Source organism: Rhinatrema bivittatum, chromosome 3 (assembly GCF_901001135.1).
Source record: "Rhinatrema bivittatum chromosome 3, aRhiBiv1.1, whole genome shotgun sequence".
In the NCBI taxonomy this organism is placed as follows: Eukaryota; Metazoa; Chordata; class Amphibia; order Gymnophiona; family Rhinatrematidae; genus Rhinatrema; species Rhinatrema bivittatum.
Window position 1 is genome coordinate 270,134,788 of NC_042617.1, and position 17,466 is coordinate 270,152,253.

Genomic DNA, 17,466 nt, shown 5'->3' on the forward strand with positions numbered 1-17,466 from the left:
GGGAGATTTTACCTACGGAAATCAGAAAGTAGCAGAGGGAGAGCCAATTTTTTGGTATCTTCAGAATTTGGTGCCCGAGGCACGTGCCTATGTTGCTTATTCCTGAATCTGGCCCTGCACAGAAGCCTTCCTTCAGAAACTGAATCATTTAGTGATTCTGGATTAATTTTCCTCTCTTTAAATATTTTTGGTGGCCTGAGCTTAGTTCAGCAAAGGGTGTTTAGTCGCAAAACATAGTGCTGCTTGACACTCTAGCTAGGACGAGGGACTTCACTTAGGGCTGCAAATGACACTTCTAGCTAATGTATGTTTGTGCTATGTACTGTCATTGAGTTTTAATTGATTTAATATTTTATGGTGTTATTGTAGTACATTTATGTTAATTTTTTATTTTTTATACATCGCTTTGGGCTATAGTTTTTATCTGTAAAGCGATTAAAAATGCTAATAAATTAATAAATGCTTAGCTCCACCCACTTTCCTTCCGTCTGCTGCTGGTTCACTTGAAAGTCAGCCAACAACAGAATATTTTTCCTGTGTGAGAGAGGGATGGGATGGCCAAAACAGCCTCTCAGGTAAGACATACAAAATACTATTTAAACATATTTATTAAAAAGAAAAAAAGGAAACATCTCATCAGAAAAAGAAGTCTAAGAATAGACCAGAAATGGCACTTGCTTCAGCTTTGTTTGTGGTCTGACAACTGTAGTGCAGAGATAAAACTTATAAATAGACATTAAAATAGTCATGAATATTCTTAATTTCCTGTTGCAGGGACTCTGTACACAGGGTGATCTATAGAAGAATATTGTTAAGAAAAAATGATGTTTGCCGAATAAGCAAGTTAGTGCTTGAAAATAATAAGGTCATGAGGGTGAACTAGCTGCTAGTGAAACTACAAGGGAACATCTTAAAAGAAAGCATATACTATTTGTGAAATGAGTATGATAGCTGTTAATGATCTGCTTCTTATAAGTAACAATTTAATTGATCTATAATTGCAAAATCCCAAAGATGTAGAAATTTAACAAAGTTTGGTAACATTGAGAAACTCAGAGGGATTTTTAAAAAATAAATAAGTACTACAACTTAAAAGATGATCTTTTCAAATGATTAATTCACCAGGCAGCACCTGTGGCACAGGTTTGCACAAAAAAATTCTATATATAAACATAGGTTTTAGTCTGCAAACCACAATAGTCTGCTCTGAAAATCTGAATGCCAAGAAGTGAGAGAGGAGGGATGGAAGAACGAAAAAAAAAGGTAAAGAAGAGAAAAGGATAGAAAGAAGATACGAAAGGATAGAAAGATAAAAGGGCCTTGAAAGAAAGAGAGACAAAAATATAGAAAGAGAAAAAGAAAATATAGAAGGGGAAAAGCAAAAAAATAAGAGGCTAGAAAGAAGATGAGAAGAAAGAAGACATTCAAAATAGAAACTAAAAACAACAAACGCCGCATCCTGGGGAGCCTGTTCAGGCGCTGTAGTTGTAGAGTTAAGGCTTGAAACAATCTTTGCGGTGGCTGCCATAGAGGCACTTTGTGTTCTTACAGAGGTGGGTGAGTGGTTGTTCTTGGCAGTCAGGAGAAACCTGCAAGCCACCCACAAAGAAAAGATGGCATCACGGGCTCTGGCTGAGCTAGGAGGAGACTGCCATTGCCTTGATTGCCCAGAGATGCTCTCCCATGCTGACTCGCCTTTGGTCACTACCCTAGATCAGGGGTGGGCAAACCTTTTTGCACCAGGGCCATATTACAGGTTCTTGTCGGGGACGGGGGCCCCCTTGGAGCACCTTGAACGGGGCAAGAAGAGGGGGGTGGTCCCCCTTGGAGCACCTCCCTTGGAGCCCCTTCATTTTGGTGGAATTGTTTCCCTTTTAGAGTTGCAGGTGTGGAAATTGGACTAACTTCATACATCATCCCAAAAAAAAAAAAAATCCAAACTTACTGGCATTTTCAGCTTTTCTCCCTTATTTTTGCTCAAAATTTAAACCTGGTGCTTAATTACACCCTCTCTCCTCGTACAGCGGCTTATTTATTTATTTATTTATTTATTTATTTAGTGGTTTTTCTATACCGACATTCGTTAGATACATCACATCGGTTTACATTGTAACATAAACAGTAGCAAAAATTTGCTTTTACAGAGAACATATGAGTTAAAACAGTATAGTTGTGGTTACAGGGGCAGGGACAGTGGGAGAGAAAAATGGATGAAAACAAACAACATGAGTAGGGGTGGAATGGTATTAGGGATTTGAGGGTTGTGGGCTCGGGTAAGGAATATATATAACTGGGGAAAGAGTATAAATGCAACGGCGGGTTACTATTTACAAATTAGGGTAAATTATATATAGAAAAAGCAATAATTTCAAATATCTTGTACAAGTATTGACAGTAAGGGGGGGTGGGGAGAAATAGTTTGGAAGAGTGTATATGTGATGGGTTAGGTGTATGCTTGCAAGAACAGCCAGGTTTTTAGTTTTTGTTTGAATTTTTGTGCTTTTGATTCTTGTCTAAGATCGGGGGGTAAAGTGTTCCATAGTCTAGGGCCTGCGATGGAGAGGGATCGCTCTCTGGTGGAGTTGTAATGGGTAAGTTTGGGTGAGGGTGTGTTTAAAATTGCTGTGTGTTGGGAACGGGTTGGTCTATTATTGCTGCGGAAGGCTAAGGAGTCATTAAGCCATTTCATATCCTGGTTATGGAGGGTTTTGTGTGTGATGTTGAGGGTTTTCTATTGGATGCGTTGTTGTATAGGTAGCCAGTGTAGATGTTTGAGGGTCGGGGTGATGTGTTCATTCCTTCTAGTGTTGGTGAGGATGCGAGCAACTGAGTTGGAGTGGGGCGATGTGGATTTTGGGAAGGCCAAGTAAGAGAGTGTTGCAGTAGTCGATTTTTTAAAATATAATTGCTTGGAGCACTGTTCTGAAATCATTGAAGCGGAGTAGGGGTTTTAATTTTTTCAGGGTTTGTAGCTTAAAGTAACAGTCTTTTATGGTGGTGGTGATGAATTTTTTCAGGCTGAGTTGGTCATCAATAACAATGCCCAGGTTCCTTATGTGATGTGAGATTGTGATTGGATATGGGGGAAAGGGTTAGGCTTGTGTTGTGATGAGATTATCATGAATTCTGTTTTTGTGGAGTTGAGGGCGAGATTGAGTCTGGTGAGGAGGTTGTTTATGGCAGTGAATGCAGTTTCCCAAGTTTTGATTGCATTGGGTATGGAGTCTGCTATGGGGATGACGATTTGTACTTCATGTGCGTATATGAAGTGAGTAAGGTTGAGTTTGGAGAGGAGATGGCAAAGGGGCAAGAGGTATATGTTAAAGAGTGTAGAGGAGAGTAAGGAGCCTTGAGGGACTCCTTGGGCGAGGCTAAAAGCGTTGGAGTCGTGGTTCCCTATTCTGACTTTGAAATTGCGGCCATTTAGGTAGGAGGTGAACCATTGAAGAGGGATGCCTGATATGCCAATTTCTGCGAGGCGGTCCAGTAGTATTTCATGACTTATGGTGGCAAAGGCTTCCCTGGTGCAGAAGGAGGAGGGAAGATGAGAAAGAGGGAGAGACAAAAACAAAACCCACAACTAGAAGGGACACGAGCTGCAGTGCACTTTCTGTGTGCAGGACTCAGGGTGGGGAGGATGGCAGCTGCCACGAGCAGTAAGGGCAACGGTGGCACAGGTGGAGGGATCTGGCAATGGCAGTAGTAATGTGCCTGGGAGTACCTATGTTCAGTCAGCTGCGGAAGGAAAAAGAGGATGGTGCCCAGGCAGATGGCATCAAAGCTACTGCTGCTCCGAGCCTAGGACCCTGAGCAGCACTGCTAGAGTGTGTGATCCCTCCCTTCTCTTCCTAGATGTACACATCGGCAAATCATTAGGAAAGTGGTGGGCAGGCTAGAAACAAGGGAGCTCCAGCAATAGGTTTGGCGGACCAGATTGGACAAGGTATCGAGCTGGTTCTAGTCTGCGGGCCGTAGTTTGCCCATCTCTGCCCTATATATAATTCCCATTGGATAAATATATTATTTTAATTAACGTTTACAGTGCCTTTGTAAAATTTATGCTAACTGAAATTTTTTTTTCAATGGGTACTACATGTGACATCCTTTTATATGCATATCGGGTAGTCACACCGCATCCTTAGTTTCATGTGGCTATAACGTTTCTTACTGGTCAAGTCTTTCTCTTGGCATCTACACAGTCAACCAAAGGAAAATGATATACAAAGACCTATATAAAAAATAAGCCCAGCCAAGTAAGCTTTTCCTGCAGTTAAGCAGGCTGAATTAGCCATGCTGTCTGGGAGATCCCTCCGGGGTGGAGCTTCTCAAATATGACAGAGCTTTGCTCTGTGTGCGGCTGCGCATCCTTTCCCACGCAGCTCCAGCTTTCTCCAGTCTCTTTTTTCCGCATTGCAGGCTGCACGCGGAGCTTTGTTTCTCCTCACAGAGATTTTTTTTGGAGCGACTGTTCTCGCTACAAATACTTCAGAACGCCTCCCAGACAGCCTGGTTTCAAGGGGCTGCCAGTGTGGGAAAATTATGTCCGTCATGGACGGACATAATTACTGTTAAATATGTCTGGGCCTGGAGCACGATCAGGCCTCCTGCAGGGACTGAGGCTGCATGTCCCTCCCAGGCCCAGCGCCAACATGCCACCAAAATAGCCCAGCTAAGAGAGGAGGACTTAGGGTCCTATGCCCCCTCATCGGAGCGCCTGTCGGGCTATTTTTCACCTGGGCTGCGCTCAGATCGGCCTGAAAAATCTAACAGGGCCTCCTCCTTGGGACTGCCGGACAAGCAGCCTAGACAGGTGGGTCAGCCCCCCACCATGCCAACGCGCCCCCATGACCCGCAGACGCAGAGAGCATCGGGAAATGCGCCGCCAAGAAATCCTGTGACATCCTGCATCAAGGCCTCGACGCAGCTGGTGAAGGCGCCACTTCCGGCCGACACAATGCACAAACCGAGGCACCGAGTACGAGTTACATCATTGATGCATGCATTGAAGCCAAAACCCTCACGCAAGGAGGCGATGCAGCCCAGCGCATCGATGCACCATCGCTTTGTGTCGTCTGGCTTGATGCGGGACAACCCCTCGACGCAAGTGCCGATGTAGGGATGAGTAGCAGCAAGGTCCATGACGCAAAAAGCAGCAGTCATGCAGGGAACGTCTGGACTTGCATTCCTCAACCAGGCAGCCTCCCAAGAAGCCTTGTCATGCCGCGGACCCCCAGGTGGTCTTTATCCCAAATCCTTGGGGCAGATCTATTCAGATCCAAGAGGAAGAGGTCTTTGTCACAGCTACAGGAGCCCCTCCGGAAAAAACATAGGAAGTCTTCCAAGATGGAGCAGTCGCAGCTCCTACCCAGAGGTCCTGACTTAGACATCCTGTTGGCGGCCTTGCCCCCAAGGGATTCCTACGGTGGGGGGGGGGGGGGGGGGGAAGCTCCCCGCCAAGGCCTAGGAGACCTAGCCTCACAGGCAGTGTTGCAGATTTCCCGAATTCAGTCACAGTTCTTCACCTCCATTGAGGATCAAGGGGGTAGCCTATGTAACCCTACCCCACGCGAGGCCTCAACACAAAGGGAGCCACCTTCCCCACCATGAGAAGAGCCTCAGCCTCACAGCCTGGCCCCTCAGCCCTCTCCACAGCCAGACATCTCACCGTAAATTTCACCCACCTACGTCACCGGGTTCCTTGACAGGGTACCCGTCTGACCTGCCAGAGAAGCAGCCTGAGCTATACTCACCTCCGGAGGACCTTTCCTATTATAAGTTTGTGGAAAAAGTGGGCACTCCACTTAACATCGAAACAAGGAAGATGCCGGACCCGCAGGCTGAAGTGCTGGGGATCCTGAAGATTTTTTAAGCTCCAGCTAAGCCTACCGCTTTGCCATTCTACACAGTTCTGGACTCGGTAATGGCGAAGGCTTGGGGGTCCCCCTTTTCCGGGCAAGCAAACTCATGGAAAATGGACCTAAAGTTTAGACTGCACCAGTCAACTCCTGCACACCTGTGCGGTGGTCGAATTGGCCATGAAACGAGCCAAGAAGTCCCACCTCCATTCGAATAACCCTCCGGGCCACGACTGCAAATATTTAGATGACTTTAGCAATTGAGCATTCCAAGCAGGCATGCTGAATACAAAAATTCAACAGCATCGGTTCTACATCACGCAATACCTATATGAGTGCCTACAGTCTTTGAAGCACCACTTTGCTGCTGTTTCATTGGATGCGGCTCCACTGCAGCAACTTCACGACCTGGAAGAGGGGCTAAGACTCCTTTTCAGAATCATATATGAAGCCTTTGAGACATCTGCCCAGACTACGGGGCCATAGTGGCCCGAAGGATGGTGTGGCTGTGTGCTAGCACCATTTGGGAGGACATTCACGAAAAATTGGCTGATCTCCTGTGTCTCATGGATAACCTGCTTGGTGACAAGTTGCGGAAAACTGTGGCTCAGTTAAAAGAGCAGAACATAGTGGTCTTGTCACTAGCGTCTCCTACTGACCAGCAGTCCTCGAGGAGGAAGTACTATCCGAGCTTCAAGAAGGCTTACTTACAGGCCATACCCAGCCTACTGTCTGCCTGCTTTTCCGCAAACCTGACCGCAGTCGAAGCAACAACAGCAAAGTCACAGCAGGCCACAGAGCCAGCGTCAGCCACAAAACAACAACGCAAAGCCCCAACAGAGTTTTTAGAGGTACCCGGGCCACTCCCACTGCTGAGGGTATGGGGCAGAGTGGCCTCCTTTTACCATTCTTGGGTGGTGATCACCTCCAATTGTTGGGTGCTAAACATCATCAGAGAGGGATACCTTTTGAATTTCAAGAATATCCCAGGTCTTCCACACCTGATGCAACCTCATTAGCCCAGCTCACAAAACCAGCACCTGCTGTGGGAGGAAGTCAACAAATTGCTCCACCAACAATCTATTCAGCTTTTCCTCACAGCCAACTGAACCAGGGATTCTATTCCCAATACTTCCTCATCCACCCGATCCTGGACTTGTGGGCTCTCAACAAATTCCTATTGTGGGAGAAGTTCAAGATGACTTCTCTCAAGCCCATTCTACCTTTTCTGCAACCCAATGATTGGATGTGTTCACTGGACCTCAAGGATGCATATTCACACATCCCAATGTTCTGCTCGTCCTGGCGCTACCTTTGTTTCCAAGTCAACAGGAGCCATTATTAGTACAAGGTGAAGCTCCAGTTGGGCCTCTGCCTCATCCAACTCTCCCAGCCAACAGTGGGGACCTCAGGACTCCACCCTGCAGGTTGCACCAATTCCACCTTGGTCCAAGGGTCCACACCCACAACAATCTAGAGCAAGGCTATTGGTATCTTTTTGCTTGGAGCTAAAGAAAGATCTGTTTTTGATAAAATACTTTTCCTATAAAGATTTCTTGTTTTGAGAGCAAAAAATCCAGGTCATTCCCAATATCTCTCGGGCAACTCAGGCTTGTAGAAAACAACTCCTGGCTCTTAAGCGAAGAGTATTAGATATTGGTGCAATGTTTTTTCTTAAATATTCATGTAAATGCTTAGTAGCCTATCAGAGTATTAAGTTTGCGTTTATTTTAATTTTATTTTTTTTTATAACTCTTTGTTTTAGCGTAAACAATACAGGAAGAAGAAAAGAGAGGAAACAAACCTAAGTTTGTGTTTATTTGAGGAGTAAGGGGGCCTAATTATTAGGTAGATTTTAAAAGTCCAGCATGCACATAAATTTGGGAATGTGCGCACAAGTTGGGCTTACACATTCCCAGCAAATTTTAAAAGCTGCCCAGATGTGCATGCATCTCCCGCGGCGCGCACATCTCACTTGATTTCAGAAAGGGGCGTGGGCATTCTGGGGTGGAGCCAAGAGATATGCACATAAATACTTACGCACCTGGGTGCACATCCAAATCCAGTACCGTGTACATTTACTTCTGTTATGGAGGAGATGCAACTTATAAAAGAGCAAAACCTGCCCATTTCTGATGGGTTTAAAGGGTCTGGAGTAACTGAGGGAAGGGCAAGCTATTAAACCAGGGGGCTTTTGAGGACCGAACTCTCGACTGGGTGAACTGGTTAAACTGGTAATGGCATGGATGTGCACTGGTTATAAAATACCCTGACTTATGCAGTAGAATCCCGATATATACATGGCTAAGTGGGCACACACTTAAAATTGCGCACATGGGGAGATCACGTGATGTGGTGAGCAGGAAGGACGTTTCCTTACCGGCTCCAGGGCCCACTTCACACATCGCATCGCATCCTGGCATTAAAACACCCGCATTGGGCTTAAAACTATATACAACGTGAAGAGCACATGTCAATCACCAGATACATGAATAGATTGAACACTCCGATGACATCAAAAGGAGGTAAAAAGGACAAAGAAAAACCGAAGGCTGTCTCCCCTAAAATGGTGACCGCGGGGGAATCCGAGCCACCTCTCCCCGACTCGGGGCTTACTATTGATAATATAAAAGCGGTGATATGCGCAGCGTTAGATGAAAAACTGAATACGATTACGGTGCAGATGGGGGAAATTAAAGAAACACTAGCCGATATGGCTCCTCGTATAGACCATATCGAACACCGGATCTCAAGCGTGGAGGACGACGCAATTCAAGCTGACAGAAAAATAGCAGAGACAGAAAAACAGATCAAGCTGTTGTCCTCCAAAGTAGATGAATTGGAAAACAGAGCGAGGAGGGGCAACCTCCGTTTTTGGGGTTTCCCAGAGAGTGTGGAAGAACAGGCGCTATGTTCCCTCTTGGCTGACTGGCTCCCTGACATGCTTACGCTCCCTCACCTGAAAGGAATTCTGAGCATAGAAAGGGCTCATAGGCTTGGAGCACGGAAGGAAAATCAAGCTCGCCCGAGGCTGGTTATTGCAAAAATTCATAACTATGCTCATAAGGCTGAAATATGGAGGGCCTCCCGCAATAAAAAGGAACTGGCTTATCAAGGACACCAGATACGTATCTTTCAAGACTTTTCAGCAGCAGTTTCTGAATTGCGACGAGGTTTCTCCCCCATCTGCACAACTCTACACAACAAGGGAATAAAATTTTCGCTGCTCTACCCAGCCCGCCTCCGCGTCTGGCACGCGGATACGATGCATGCTTTTGACAAACTGGAAGCAGCTAGAGAGCTCCTTGACAAGTTAAGTACCCCCTAAAAAATAAATAAATAAATAAATAAATAAATAAATAAAATAAAAAAAGGGGGAAAAAGATGCACAGTTCTCGCCGGTCCACGGCGCTACATGGACTCTTTCGGTTCCCCCACCCCCTGGTTTTTCTCTCCCCTCCACCGAGATGGCGGGTGGTGCCGCAAGCACACAAAATGGCGGCGCAGCTGTGATGACAAGCCCCGGCAAAAGGACCCCAGCGAGGAGCGGCGAAGGCAGGCCGGACGGCATGGTATTCTGAGGCAGGAGGAGGCAAACATAGCGGACTCAAAACAAAAAAAAAAACAAAAACTGAGGTGGCGGGATTCAGTCCCAGGACATCGAGGAGCGGACATAGGAGGCGTGGAGACAGAGGCCGTGCGCCCTTGGGACTCACCGGAGTGACAACGCGATTGGGAGATCAGCCCACCGGGAGAGTGCAGCCTCCGGGGAGGAACTCAGGCTTACACGGCATACGACGCACCCAAAATCTATCTGCAAAAGGGCGGCCTGCTACCGGTCTTACACCTTCCGGCGGATGACTGGCGAGGGAGGGCCACGTGGGAGCTGCCGATTTTGGACAAAAATTAAAGGCCCCCAAACCAAATATAAAAAAAAAAAACAAAAAAAAAAACCCCGAGAGCTCAACACTGCAGAGTTTTTGGAAAATTGAGCGAGGACCGCTGGAAGCGAGTTTTCACCGACAGAACATGGCATACCGGACGAGACGGGCCTTAAGTGGGGGTGGGTAAGTTGTGGAGCCTCACCTGAGTCTCCGGACCGCGTGGCTAGTGCTTCCTAAAGGAGCACCCCTGCGCGGAGGCAAACGCGAGCCAGCGGGCCCGGTCTTATTTTGGAGGCCTTGTGGTTTTCTGCCTACCACTCTCATACTCCGCAGAGGGGATGCTATATATATATATATATATACAAAAACCTGTCACAAACCACACAAACGGACAAAAAAAAAAAAAAAAATTTTGCCTCGGACCTGCGTTTTTCTGGCTGGACTTGGGGGCGGGGAGAGTGGTGTTTTGTGTTGGGGGGGGGAAGGGGGGGAGACTGAAACATGTGTTACTGGGAGACTGTGCACATATCATGTTGGGAAAATGTTTGTTAACAATATTAGGGTAAACTTGGTTACTCCTTGTGTCCTTGGGGCATCACCATACTGGTGATGGTCAGCTGGGGAAACATGGTTTTTGATGTTCTCTACAGGTTGTTTTTGATTAGTGGCAAAAATAGGTGAAGTGGTGACCCTGGTCACATCTAAACGGGTCTCCATGCCTCCAGGTAGAGCTGGAGAAGCACAGTTATGGTTACGATGGGGAATGGGGGGGAGGGGGGTGGGGGGAAAGGGGAGTTGGGAGGGGGAGCGGGAAGGGGGAAGGGGGAGAGATGAGAAAATGGGATCTGAAGGGGAGGGGGACCTGCGTGAATCCTGTCCTGAGGGACAAGATGGTTTTTTGGCTACACATAAGGGAGGGCAAGGGTAATGCACTGGGTGACAGCATATCAATTTGCTGCGGCTTTCACGGTATCTGCGTGGGGGTAGAGGGGACGGCTCAGCTGGGAGGCCGACCCTGGATTTTTTTTTTCTTTGCTCCGGGGTACTGGTATTAGAACTCTTCTGTAGTTGAGAGATACAATGCAGCACCTTGTATCGTGGAATGTTAACGGACTGGGTTCCCCTGTAAAACGGAAAAAAGTATTAAATCACTTAAAAAGACTGAACGCGGCGGTGGCCTGCATTCAGGAGACCCACCTTACACAAGTAGAAAGCAAAAAGCTACAAAGAGAATGGGTGGGTACCTGTGTATACGCGGAGGCGAGACAGCGCAAGGCAGGGGTGGCAATATTAGTGAGTAAAAACACACAATTTCAAATTTCTAAAACCCTTATTGACCCAGAGGGGCGATATGTTCTTGTGGTGGGAACTTGGAACAGAAAACAAATAACTATATGCAATATTTACGCCCCTAACGTTTATAATCAGGGATTTTTTGAAAATATATGTAACCTGTTACAGACACACGCGGAAGGCACTCTATATGTAGCGGGAGACTTTAATTGTGTGCATGATCCTGCTTTGGATAAAAGTATATCTGCACCACTACCTAAAGGGGGGGGGGGAAAGGGAATAGCATATCTGTGCCACCAGCTCGATCTGATTGATGTTTGGAGAACTCTCCATCCAAATGAACGGGATTATACCCACATCTCGAGAGCCCATAACACGCTGTCACGCATAGACTATATTTTGGTCTCTACACAGGATTTTTTCACGATCTCGAGGGCACAGATTGAAACCCTAGCTATCTCTGATCATACACCCATCTCGCTGCAAATTCTGACCCCTGGGACTAGCCCAACTCATCGTACGTGGCGTTTTCCACATTTTTTGAAGGATGATCCCAGGTTTAAAGCCTTCCTTAAAGATAAGTGGCTGGATTTTGCTAGAAACAACCAGCAACATATCTCTAATATCCATCTCTTTTGGGAAACCGCAAAGGTGGTTATTAGAGGTGAGATTATCTCATACGTTCATGCACGAAACAAACGTATAAACCAGAAAATCCTAGACCTCGAAATTGCTTTGGGAAAGGCAAAAAAAGTATTAATTCAGCACAATGTCAAAGAACATAGGAACACCTTTTATGGCATCCTGGGACAACTGAACACCCTTTTAGACTGTAGAGCACAAGCCTATTTGTGGAAAGGCCAAAAATCTCTCTTTAAGTTTGGAAATAAACCTAGCCGCCTTTTGGCCAACCTTACCAAAACGCAAAGGAAGAAATCCTTTATAGCACACCTCATCTCGGACTCGGGAAGGCATGTGCATACAGAGTCGGAGATCAGTGAGTTATTCAGACAGTATTACAGTTTCTTATATACTTCTGAGCCCCCTACGGATGACACAGCGGAAACTGAATTTTTTACGGACCTTAGGTTGCCCACGCTTTCGGCCTCCCAACGGGAATTTTTGAATAGGCCACTTCAAACATTTGAAATTACGCAAGTAGTCTCGGCCGCTCAGACTGGCAAATCTCCGGGCCCAGATGGGTTCTCTTATGATTTTTATAAAATCTTAACCTCTTATCTCTGCGAGCACCTGAAAAATTACTATACGGAGGGCTTGACCACGGGAAAGTTCCCTGCATCTTTTAATATGGCGCACATTATAGTCCTTCCCAAGCCCGGGAAAGATCCCACGCAGACGTCCTCATACAGGCCTATTTCCCTACTAAATTGCGATTTTAAAATATTAGCCAAGGTCTTAGCGGAGAGATTAAAGATTTTCCTCCCTAGGTTGGTTTCTCCTCACCAGGCCGGTTTTGTGAGGGGCCGGAAACCAGCTTCGAATATAGTTAAACTCCTAACTGCGATGTCCATCTGCCAAAGTCAGAACATCCCAGCAATGGTTATCGGATTTGACTCGAAAAAGGCTTTTGACCGTGTGGCGTGGCCTTATCTTTTTTCGGTCCTTTCTAGATTTGGATTGCGGGGTGAGTTTCTGGAATTTTTATCTTTACTATATACAGCGCCCACTTCCTACGTGTTGGTCAATGGCCACGTGTCGGATAGCATAGTTGTCCAGAGAGGAGTGCGTCAAGGATGCCCTTTATCGCCTTTGTTATATATACTGGCTCTGGACACCCTCTTACGAAAGATAGATGGCAGTGCAAGGGTGAAGGGTTTTGGAGGCCCAAATCATGTTTTTAAGATAGCGGGCTTTGCAGACGACCTTCTGGTCTATCTCACACAGCCCGCTTTTTCTCTACCAGCTGTCCTCGATATTTTGGACCTTTATGGCTCGTTTGCAGGCCTAAAAATAAACTATACTAAATTGTAAGCTTTGGATGTTATAGGCACCTTACGGGCAAAATGGGATTCTGATTTCCCTCTTAGATGGGCGGAAAAGGAGATAAAATATTTGGGCCTGCATATCCCATTAAAAATTTCCAATCTCTATACGATAAACATCCAGCCACTGATGGAGACCACATTGTCTGCTTTTCGGAGGTGGACGAAGCTACCATTATCATTAGTGGGGAGAATCCAACTTTTCAAAATGGTTCTCGTCCCAAAATGGCTTTATGTCCTCCAATTGGCCCCGCTGTGGATCTCCAAAACAGATCACAGTCGACTGATGAGGGCGCTGCGTGGTTTTTTTTGGCGGGGAGGACGAGCGCGGCTTGCATTATCGACCCTGATGACCCCAGCAGAGAGGGGGGGACTGGGTTGCCCAAACCTGATGTTTTACAACTTGGCTTGCTCCATACGTCATATTAGGGATTGGCTGGGTGCTACATCCATGATTACCCCATATGCGTGCTTGTTGGAGTGGTATGGGGTCCAGTCACTAAATCCTCTAATATTGCTCCCCACTCACCTGGTCCCCTATCATATAAAACCGCAGACCCTCTTATGGACGTGCAGAAAGGCCTGGCGGATGCTCTGTGAATTGGGTCACCAGCCAACCCAAATTGACCAGTTTCTTGTCATTAGGGGGCATGACTTATTTCTGCCGGGAAAAACCGGGAGTAGTTTTCAGTGTTGGCACCAACAGGGCCTTACATACTTCTCGGACCTCATAGACAGACAAACTGGGGCTCTCTGTTCTTTCCAAACCCTCCAACAACGATATGCCATACCCGACTCCGATATGTTTGCATATATACAAGTATCCCACTTCATAAAACATAGATTGCACCCTAAGGATGACTCACCCTCTCGAAACCAGCTAAGAGATTTAGTCCAATACAGAGGGATGGTAAAACCTTCCGTGTCCCATTTTTACAAAGAAATAGCGGAGTATGCAGATTCCCGCCCACTAAAAACGCTCTATTCCCGATGGCAGGCATGGGCTTTATTCTCATTAACGTATATTGAATTTGAAAAATGTTTTACTGATATGAAAATGATCTCTGAAAATATTTGCTTACAAGAAACGCAGTACAGATTTCTCTGGATGTGTTATATTACCCTGGCCCGAGCCCACAAAATGCGGGTTGCACAATCACCCCAATGCCCGAAATGTGCAAACTTGGATAGCACTTATTTCCACTGTTTCTGGGAGTGTAAGAAGATCGCTGTCTTCTGGAAACGTATAGGCAGTACTTGTTCAACTATTCTGAGGAAGACACTACCACCAGACCCCAATTTGTGGCTGTTTGGGATGGCGGAGTCGATTCGTCCCCACCTGTCCACTCCCGATATCTATTTTGTTATGCGAGCAGGTCTGGTGGGTAAACAAACCATCCTGAAAAATTGGATAAAAACTGAGAGACCTAGTCATGAAGATTGGTTTAGGCGACTGGTACTATTGTGCTCTATGGAGCATGCTATACTCACTCAACACACTCCAAAGAAGTCTGTACTAACTAGCTCCATCTGGGCTGGTTTTACAGAGTATCTAGCCCCTAAGGTGGGATTCTTACCGGTTTCCTGACCAAAATGGATGTCGCCGGTTTCTTATGTCCCAGATGGCGCAGCACGAGAGACCTACTTGGAAATACCGAACGGCCAAAACACCCTACTTACGGATGAAATAGCCATCCTAGAAAGGACGAGAGAGGAAATTTTTCCCTCTGGACGTTTTTTCGGACCCTTTGCCGACTCGAACTGTCAGGTCTCTAGGGGGGAGGGGGGGGGTTTTCTTCTAAGAAAAGTTATTTGTGAAAAGTATTGGTGACAGTTAAGATTGTTGTATGTTGTGAAAAACCAATAAAGATATATACAAAAAAAAAAAAAAAATTGCGCATATATGTGCGCACAGTCAGACTATTTTATAGCAAGTGCATTTTGTTATAAGAAGGGACGCCTTAGGAGGCCTTGCGTTCTGTTGTGTTTGGACTGCTAGGAGAGTGGTCCCATCTTGAGGGGTTTGTGTGCCCTTGGGCCTCGACACGATCCCAAAAGAATCCAAGACAGCACTGAGGGTTGGCGAGGTGTGACCCAGCATGGATGAAGACAAAGTCTAACCCTCTGTCGGACCTGCATGCTTCTGGAAGCCAACAACAATATATTGGTATTTGAACAGTCCTCCGACCGTTCCCAGCCCTTTTGGACCTGCCACTGGGTATCGGCAAGAAGCAGCAGGCTGGACTGAGGATGAGGGCAGACGGAGGCCTTGAGACACAGAAGGCTCAAGACATGGACGAGAAGACTCTGGATGTGGACCAGGAACTTGGAAGACTCTAGACGAGTCGAGGAGCTTGGAAGACTCTGGCCGAGATGAGGAACCTGTAAGAGTCTGGACGAGGCGAGAAGCTTGGAAGGTTCGGACATTGGCACTGTCTCTCAGGACGCCCTACACAGCCCACCGACACGGGCGGACCCAATGGGCTGGTCGCGGACCACTGTCCCACTGTGCGCCCTACACAACCTGAAGAGGATGGTCATGGACCACACGGAGAGCGGGACAAGTGCAGGAAGGGAATCCAGCTGAGACGAAACTCCATTGACGAGACAAGGTGCCATCTGGAGAACCAGAGAAGCTGGAAGGTCAGGAGGGAATCCAGCCAAGGCGAAACTCCAATGATGAGACAAGGTGCCATCTGGAGAACCAGAGAAGCTGGAAGGTCAGGAGGGAATCCAGCCAAGGCGAAACTCCAATGACGAGGCAAGGTGTCATCTGGAGAACCAAAGGAGCTGGAGAATCAGGAGGACTCGAAATGAGCGAAGGAGAAGTGGAACATCAGGAAGCCTGGAACATCAGGAAGTGAAACATCAGGAAGCCTGGACTAGGAACCTTGGAACATGAAGACATGGAACATCAGGAATCCACAGGAAGCAACGAAGACTCAGGAAGCAGACCAAGTGCTAAAGAAACTAAAGCCTCTTCTACTCTATAGGGATTTCCGCACAGTACTCCAAGCCATCATTCTCCCTAAACTAGATTACTGCAATTCACTCCTGCAGGGCCTTCCAACATGCACCACCAAACCACTCCAGATGGTACTGAATGCCACTGCAAGGATACTTACAAACGCCAAAAAAAGGGACTATATCACCCCGATCCTCCAGCATCTCCATTGGCTGCCCATCAAATATAGGATTCAGTTCAAAACCTGCATGATGATTCATAAGGCCCTACATAACATCTCTCCACTCAACTTAACCTTCCAGCTTCAACTACACTCCTCTAAAAAACCAACCAGAAGGGCATACCAGAACAGAATGATCACCCAACCTGCAAAATCTACCCTGAGGAAACGTGCTCTATCTACAGCGGGCCCGTCTCTCTGGAACTCCCTACCACTGGACCTCCGCATTGAGCCGTGCCATACTACTTTTAAAGTGAAACTCAAGACTTGGCTCTTCCGTCAAGCCTTCCCAGAGAGCTAAAAGCAAGAAGAACAACAACCATCCTTGCCTTACAGCAATAATCTAATGTTTATATTACTTCAGTTATATGTTTCCAAGTTGTGTTCTAAGTTGAACTTAGTTGTTTTTCCCAATAGATTGTACTTTATTATATATTATCCGTTCATTAATTCGATATCTTCCATGTAAACCGCCTCCCCGGCGATAGTTATTTCTGTTAAATGTGAACCGGAGTGATATGTATTGTATACAGGAACTTCCGGTATATAAAAACCAAAAATAAATAAATAAATAAGACATGGAGCTCCAACAAAGAACGAAGACCTGACGGAGCGCTGGAAGACGAGACTTCCAGAGACAGGAAACTCCAATGTAAGGCAACACAGGAGTGCAGGAGAAGCCCTTTTATAGGGCTGAGACAGGAAACAGTCATTAGGTGGGGCCCGGGGCATATCCGGCCTCGGGCTCTTTAAATCTTATGAAGAGGCGTGGCCCGCGTCTTAGAAACAGGAAACAGGAAACTGTGCAGGACCATGGTCAGCGGCCCTACACAGACGCCGACGACGGAGAAGCAGGGCTGGGCCGAGGAGCAGGCCCCGACGCCAGAGAGACAGCTCCCTGCCTCAGAAGGCAGGCTGGAAAGCGGCTCCACGCCACAAGGGAGCCTGAGGACCGCGGCCTCCGGGCCGCGAAGTGGAGGAAAGCGTCGGCGGCACTCCCTGCCTCTATGAAGAGCAGAAACTGCGGCTCCTGCTGCGAAGAACACTGGCGGCCCTGCACCATGCAGGAGAAAGCAGCGCGGCAAACGGAGGTGAGAAGCCTGCTCGCGGGGGAAAAACTCCGCGGGCAGGAATCATAACACGTTTATGCGCACAAGTTATAAAATGACCGCGTCCCTGGGCGACATGTGTGCGTACGTGCATTCACATGCTGGTTTGAAAGTTACCATCTATTTGTTTTACTCTC

General features: G+C 46.9%; 1 protein-coding gene across 4 annotated transcripts in view; it reads left to right on the plus strand.

The window, feature by feature from the left end:
* The first annotated feature begins 503 nt into the window (after nucleotides 1-503).
* ARHGAP9 (Rho GTPase activating protein 9) overlaps nucleotides 504-17,466 on the plus strand; it is a 234,396-nt gene continuing 217,433 nt past the window's right edge. For all 4 annotated transcript variants that reach the window (XM_029594592.1, XM_029594595.1, XM_029594596.1 and 1 more), the window contains exon 1: nucleotides 504-575. The gene's annotated coding sequence lies outside the window, so the exon portion shown is untranslated. The remainder of the gene's footprint in view (nucleotides 576-17,466) is intronic.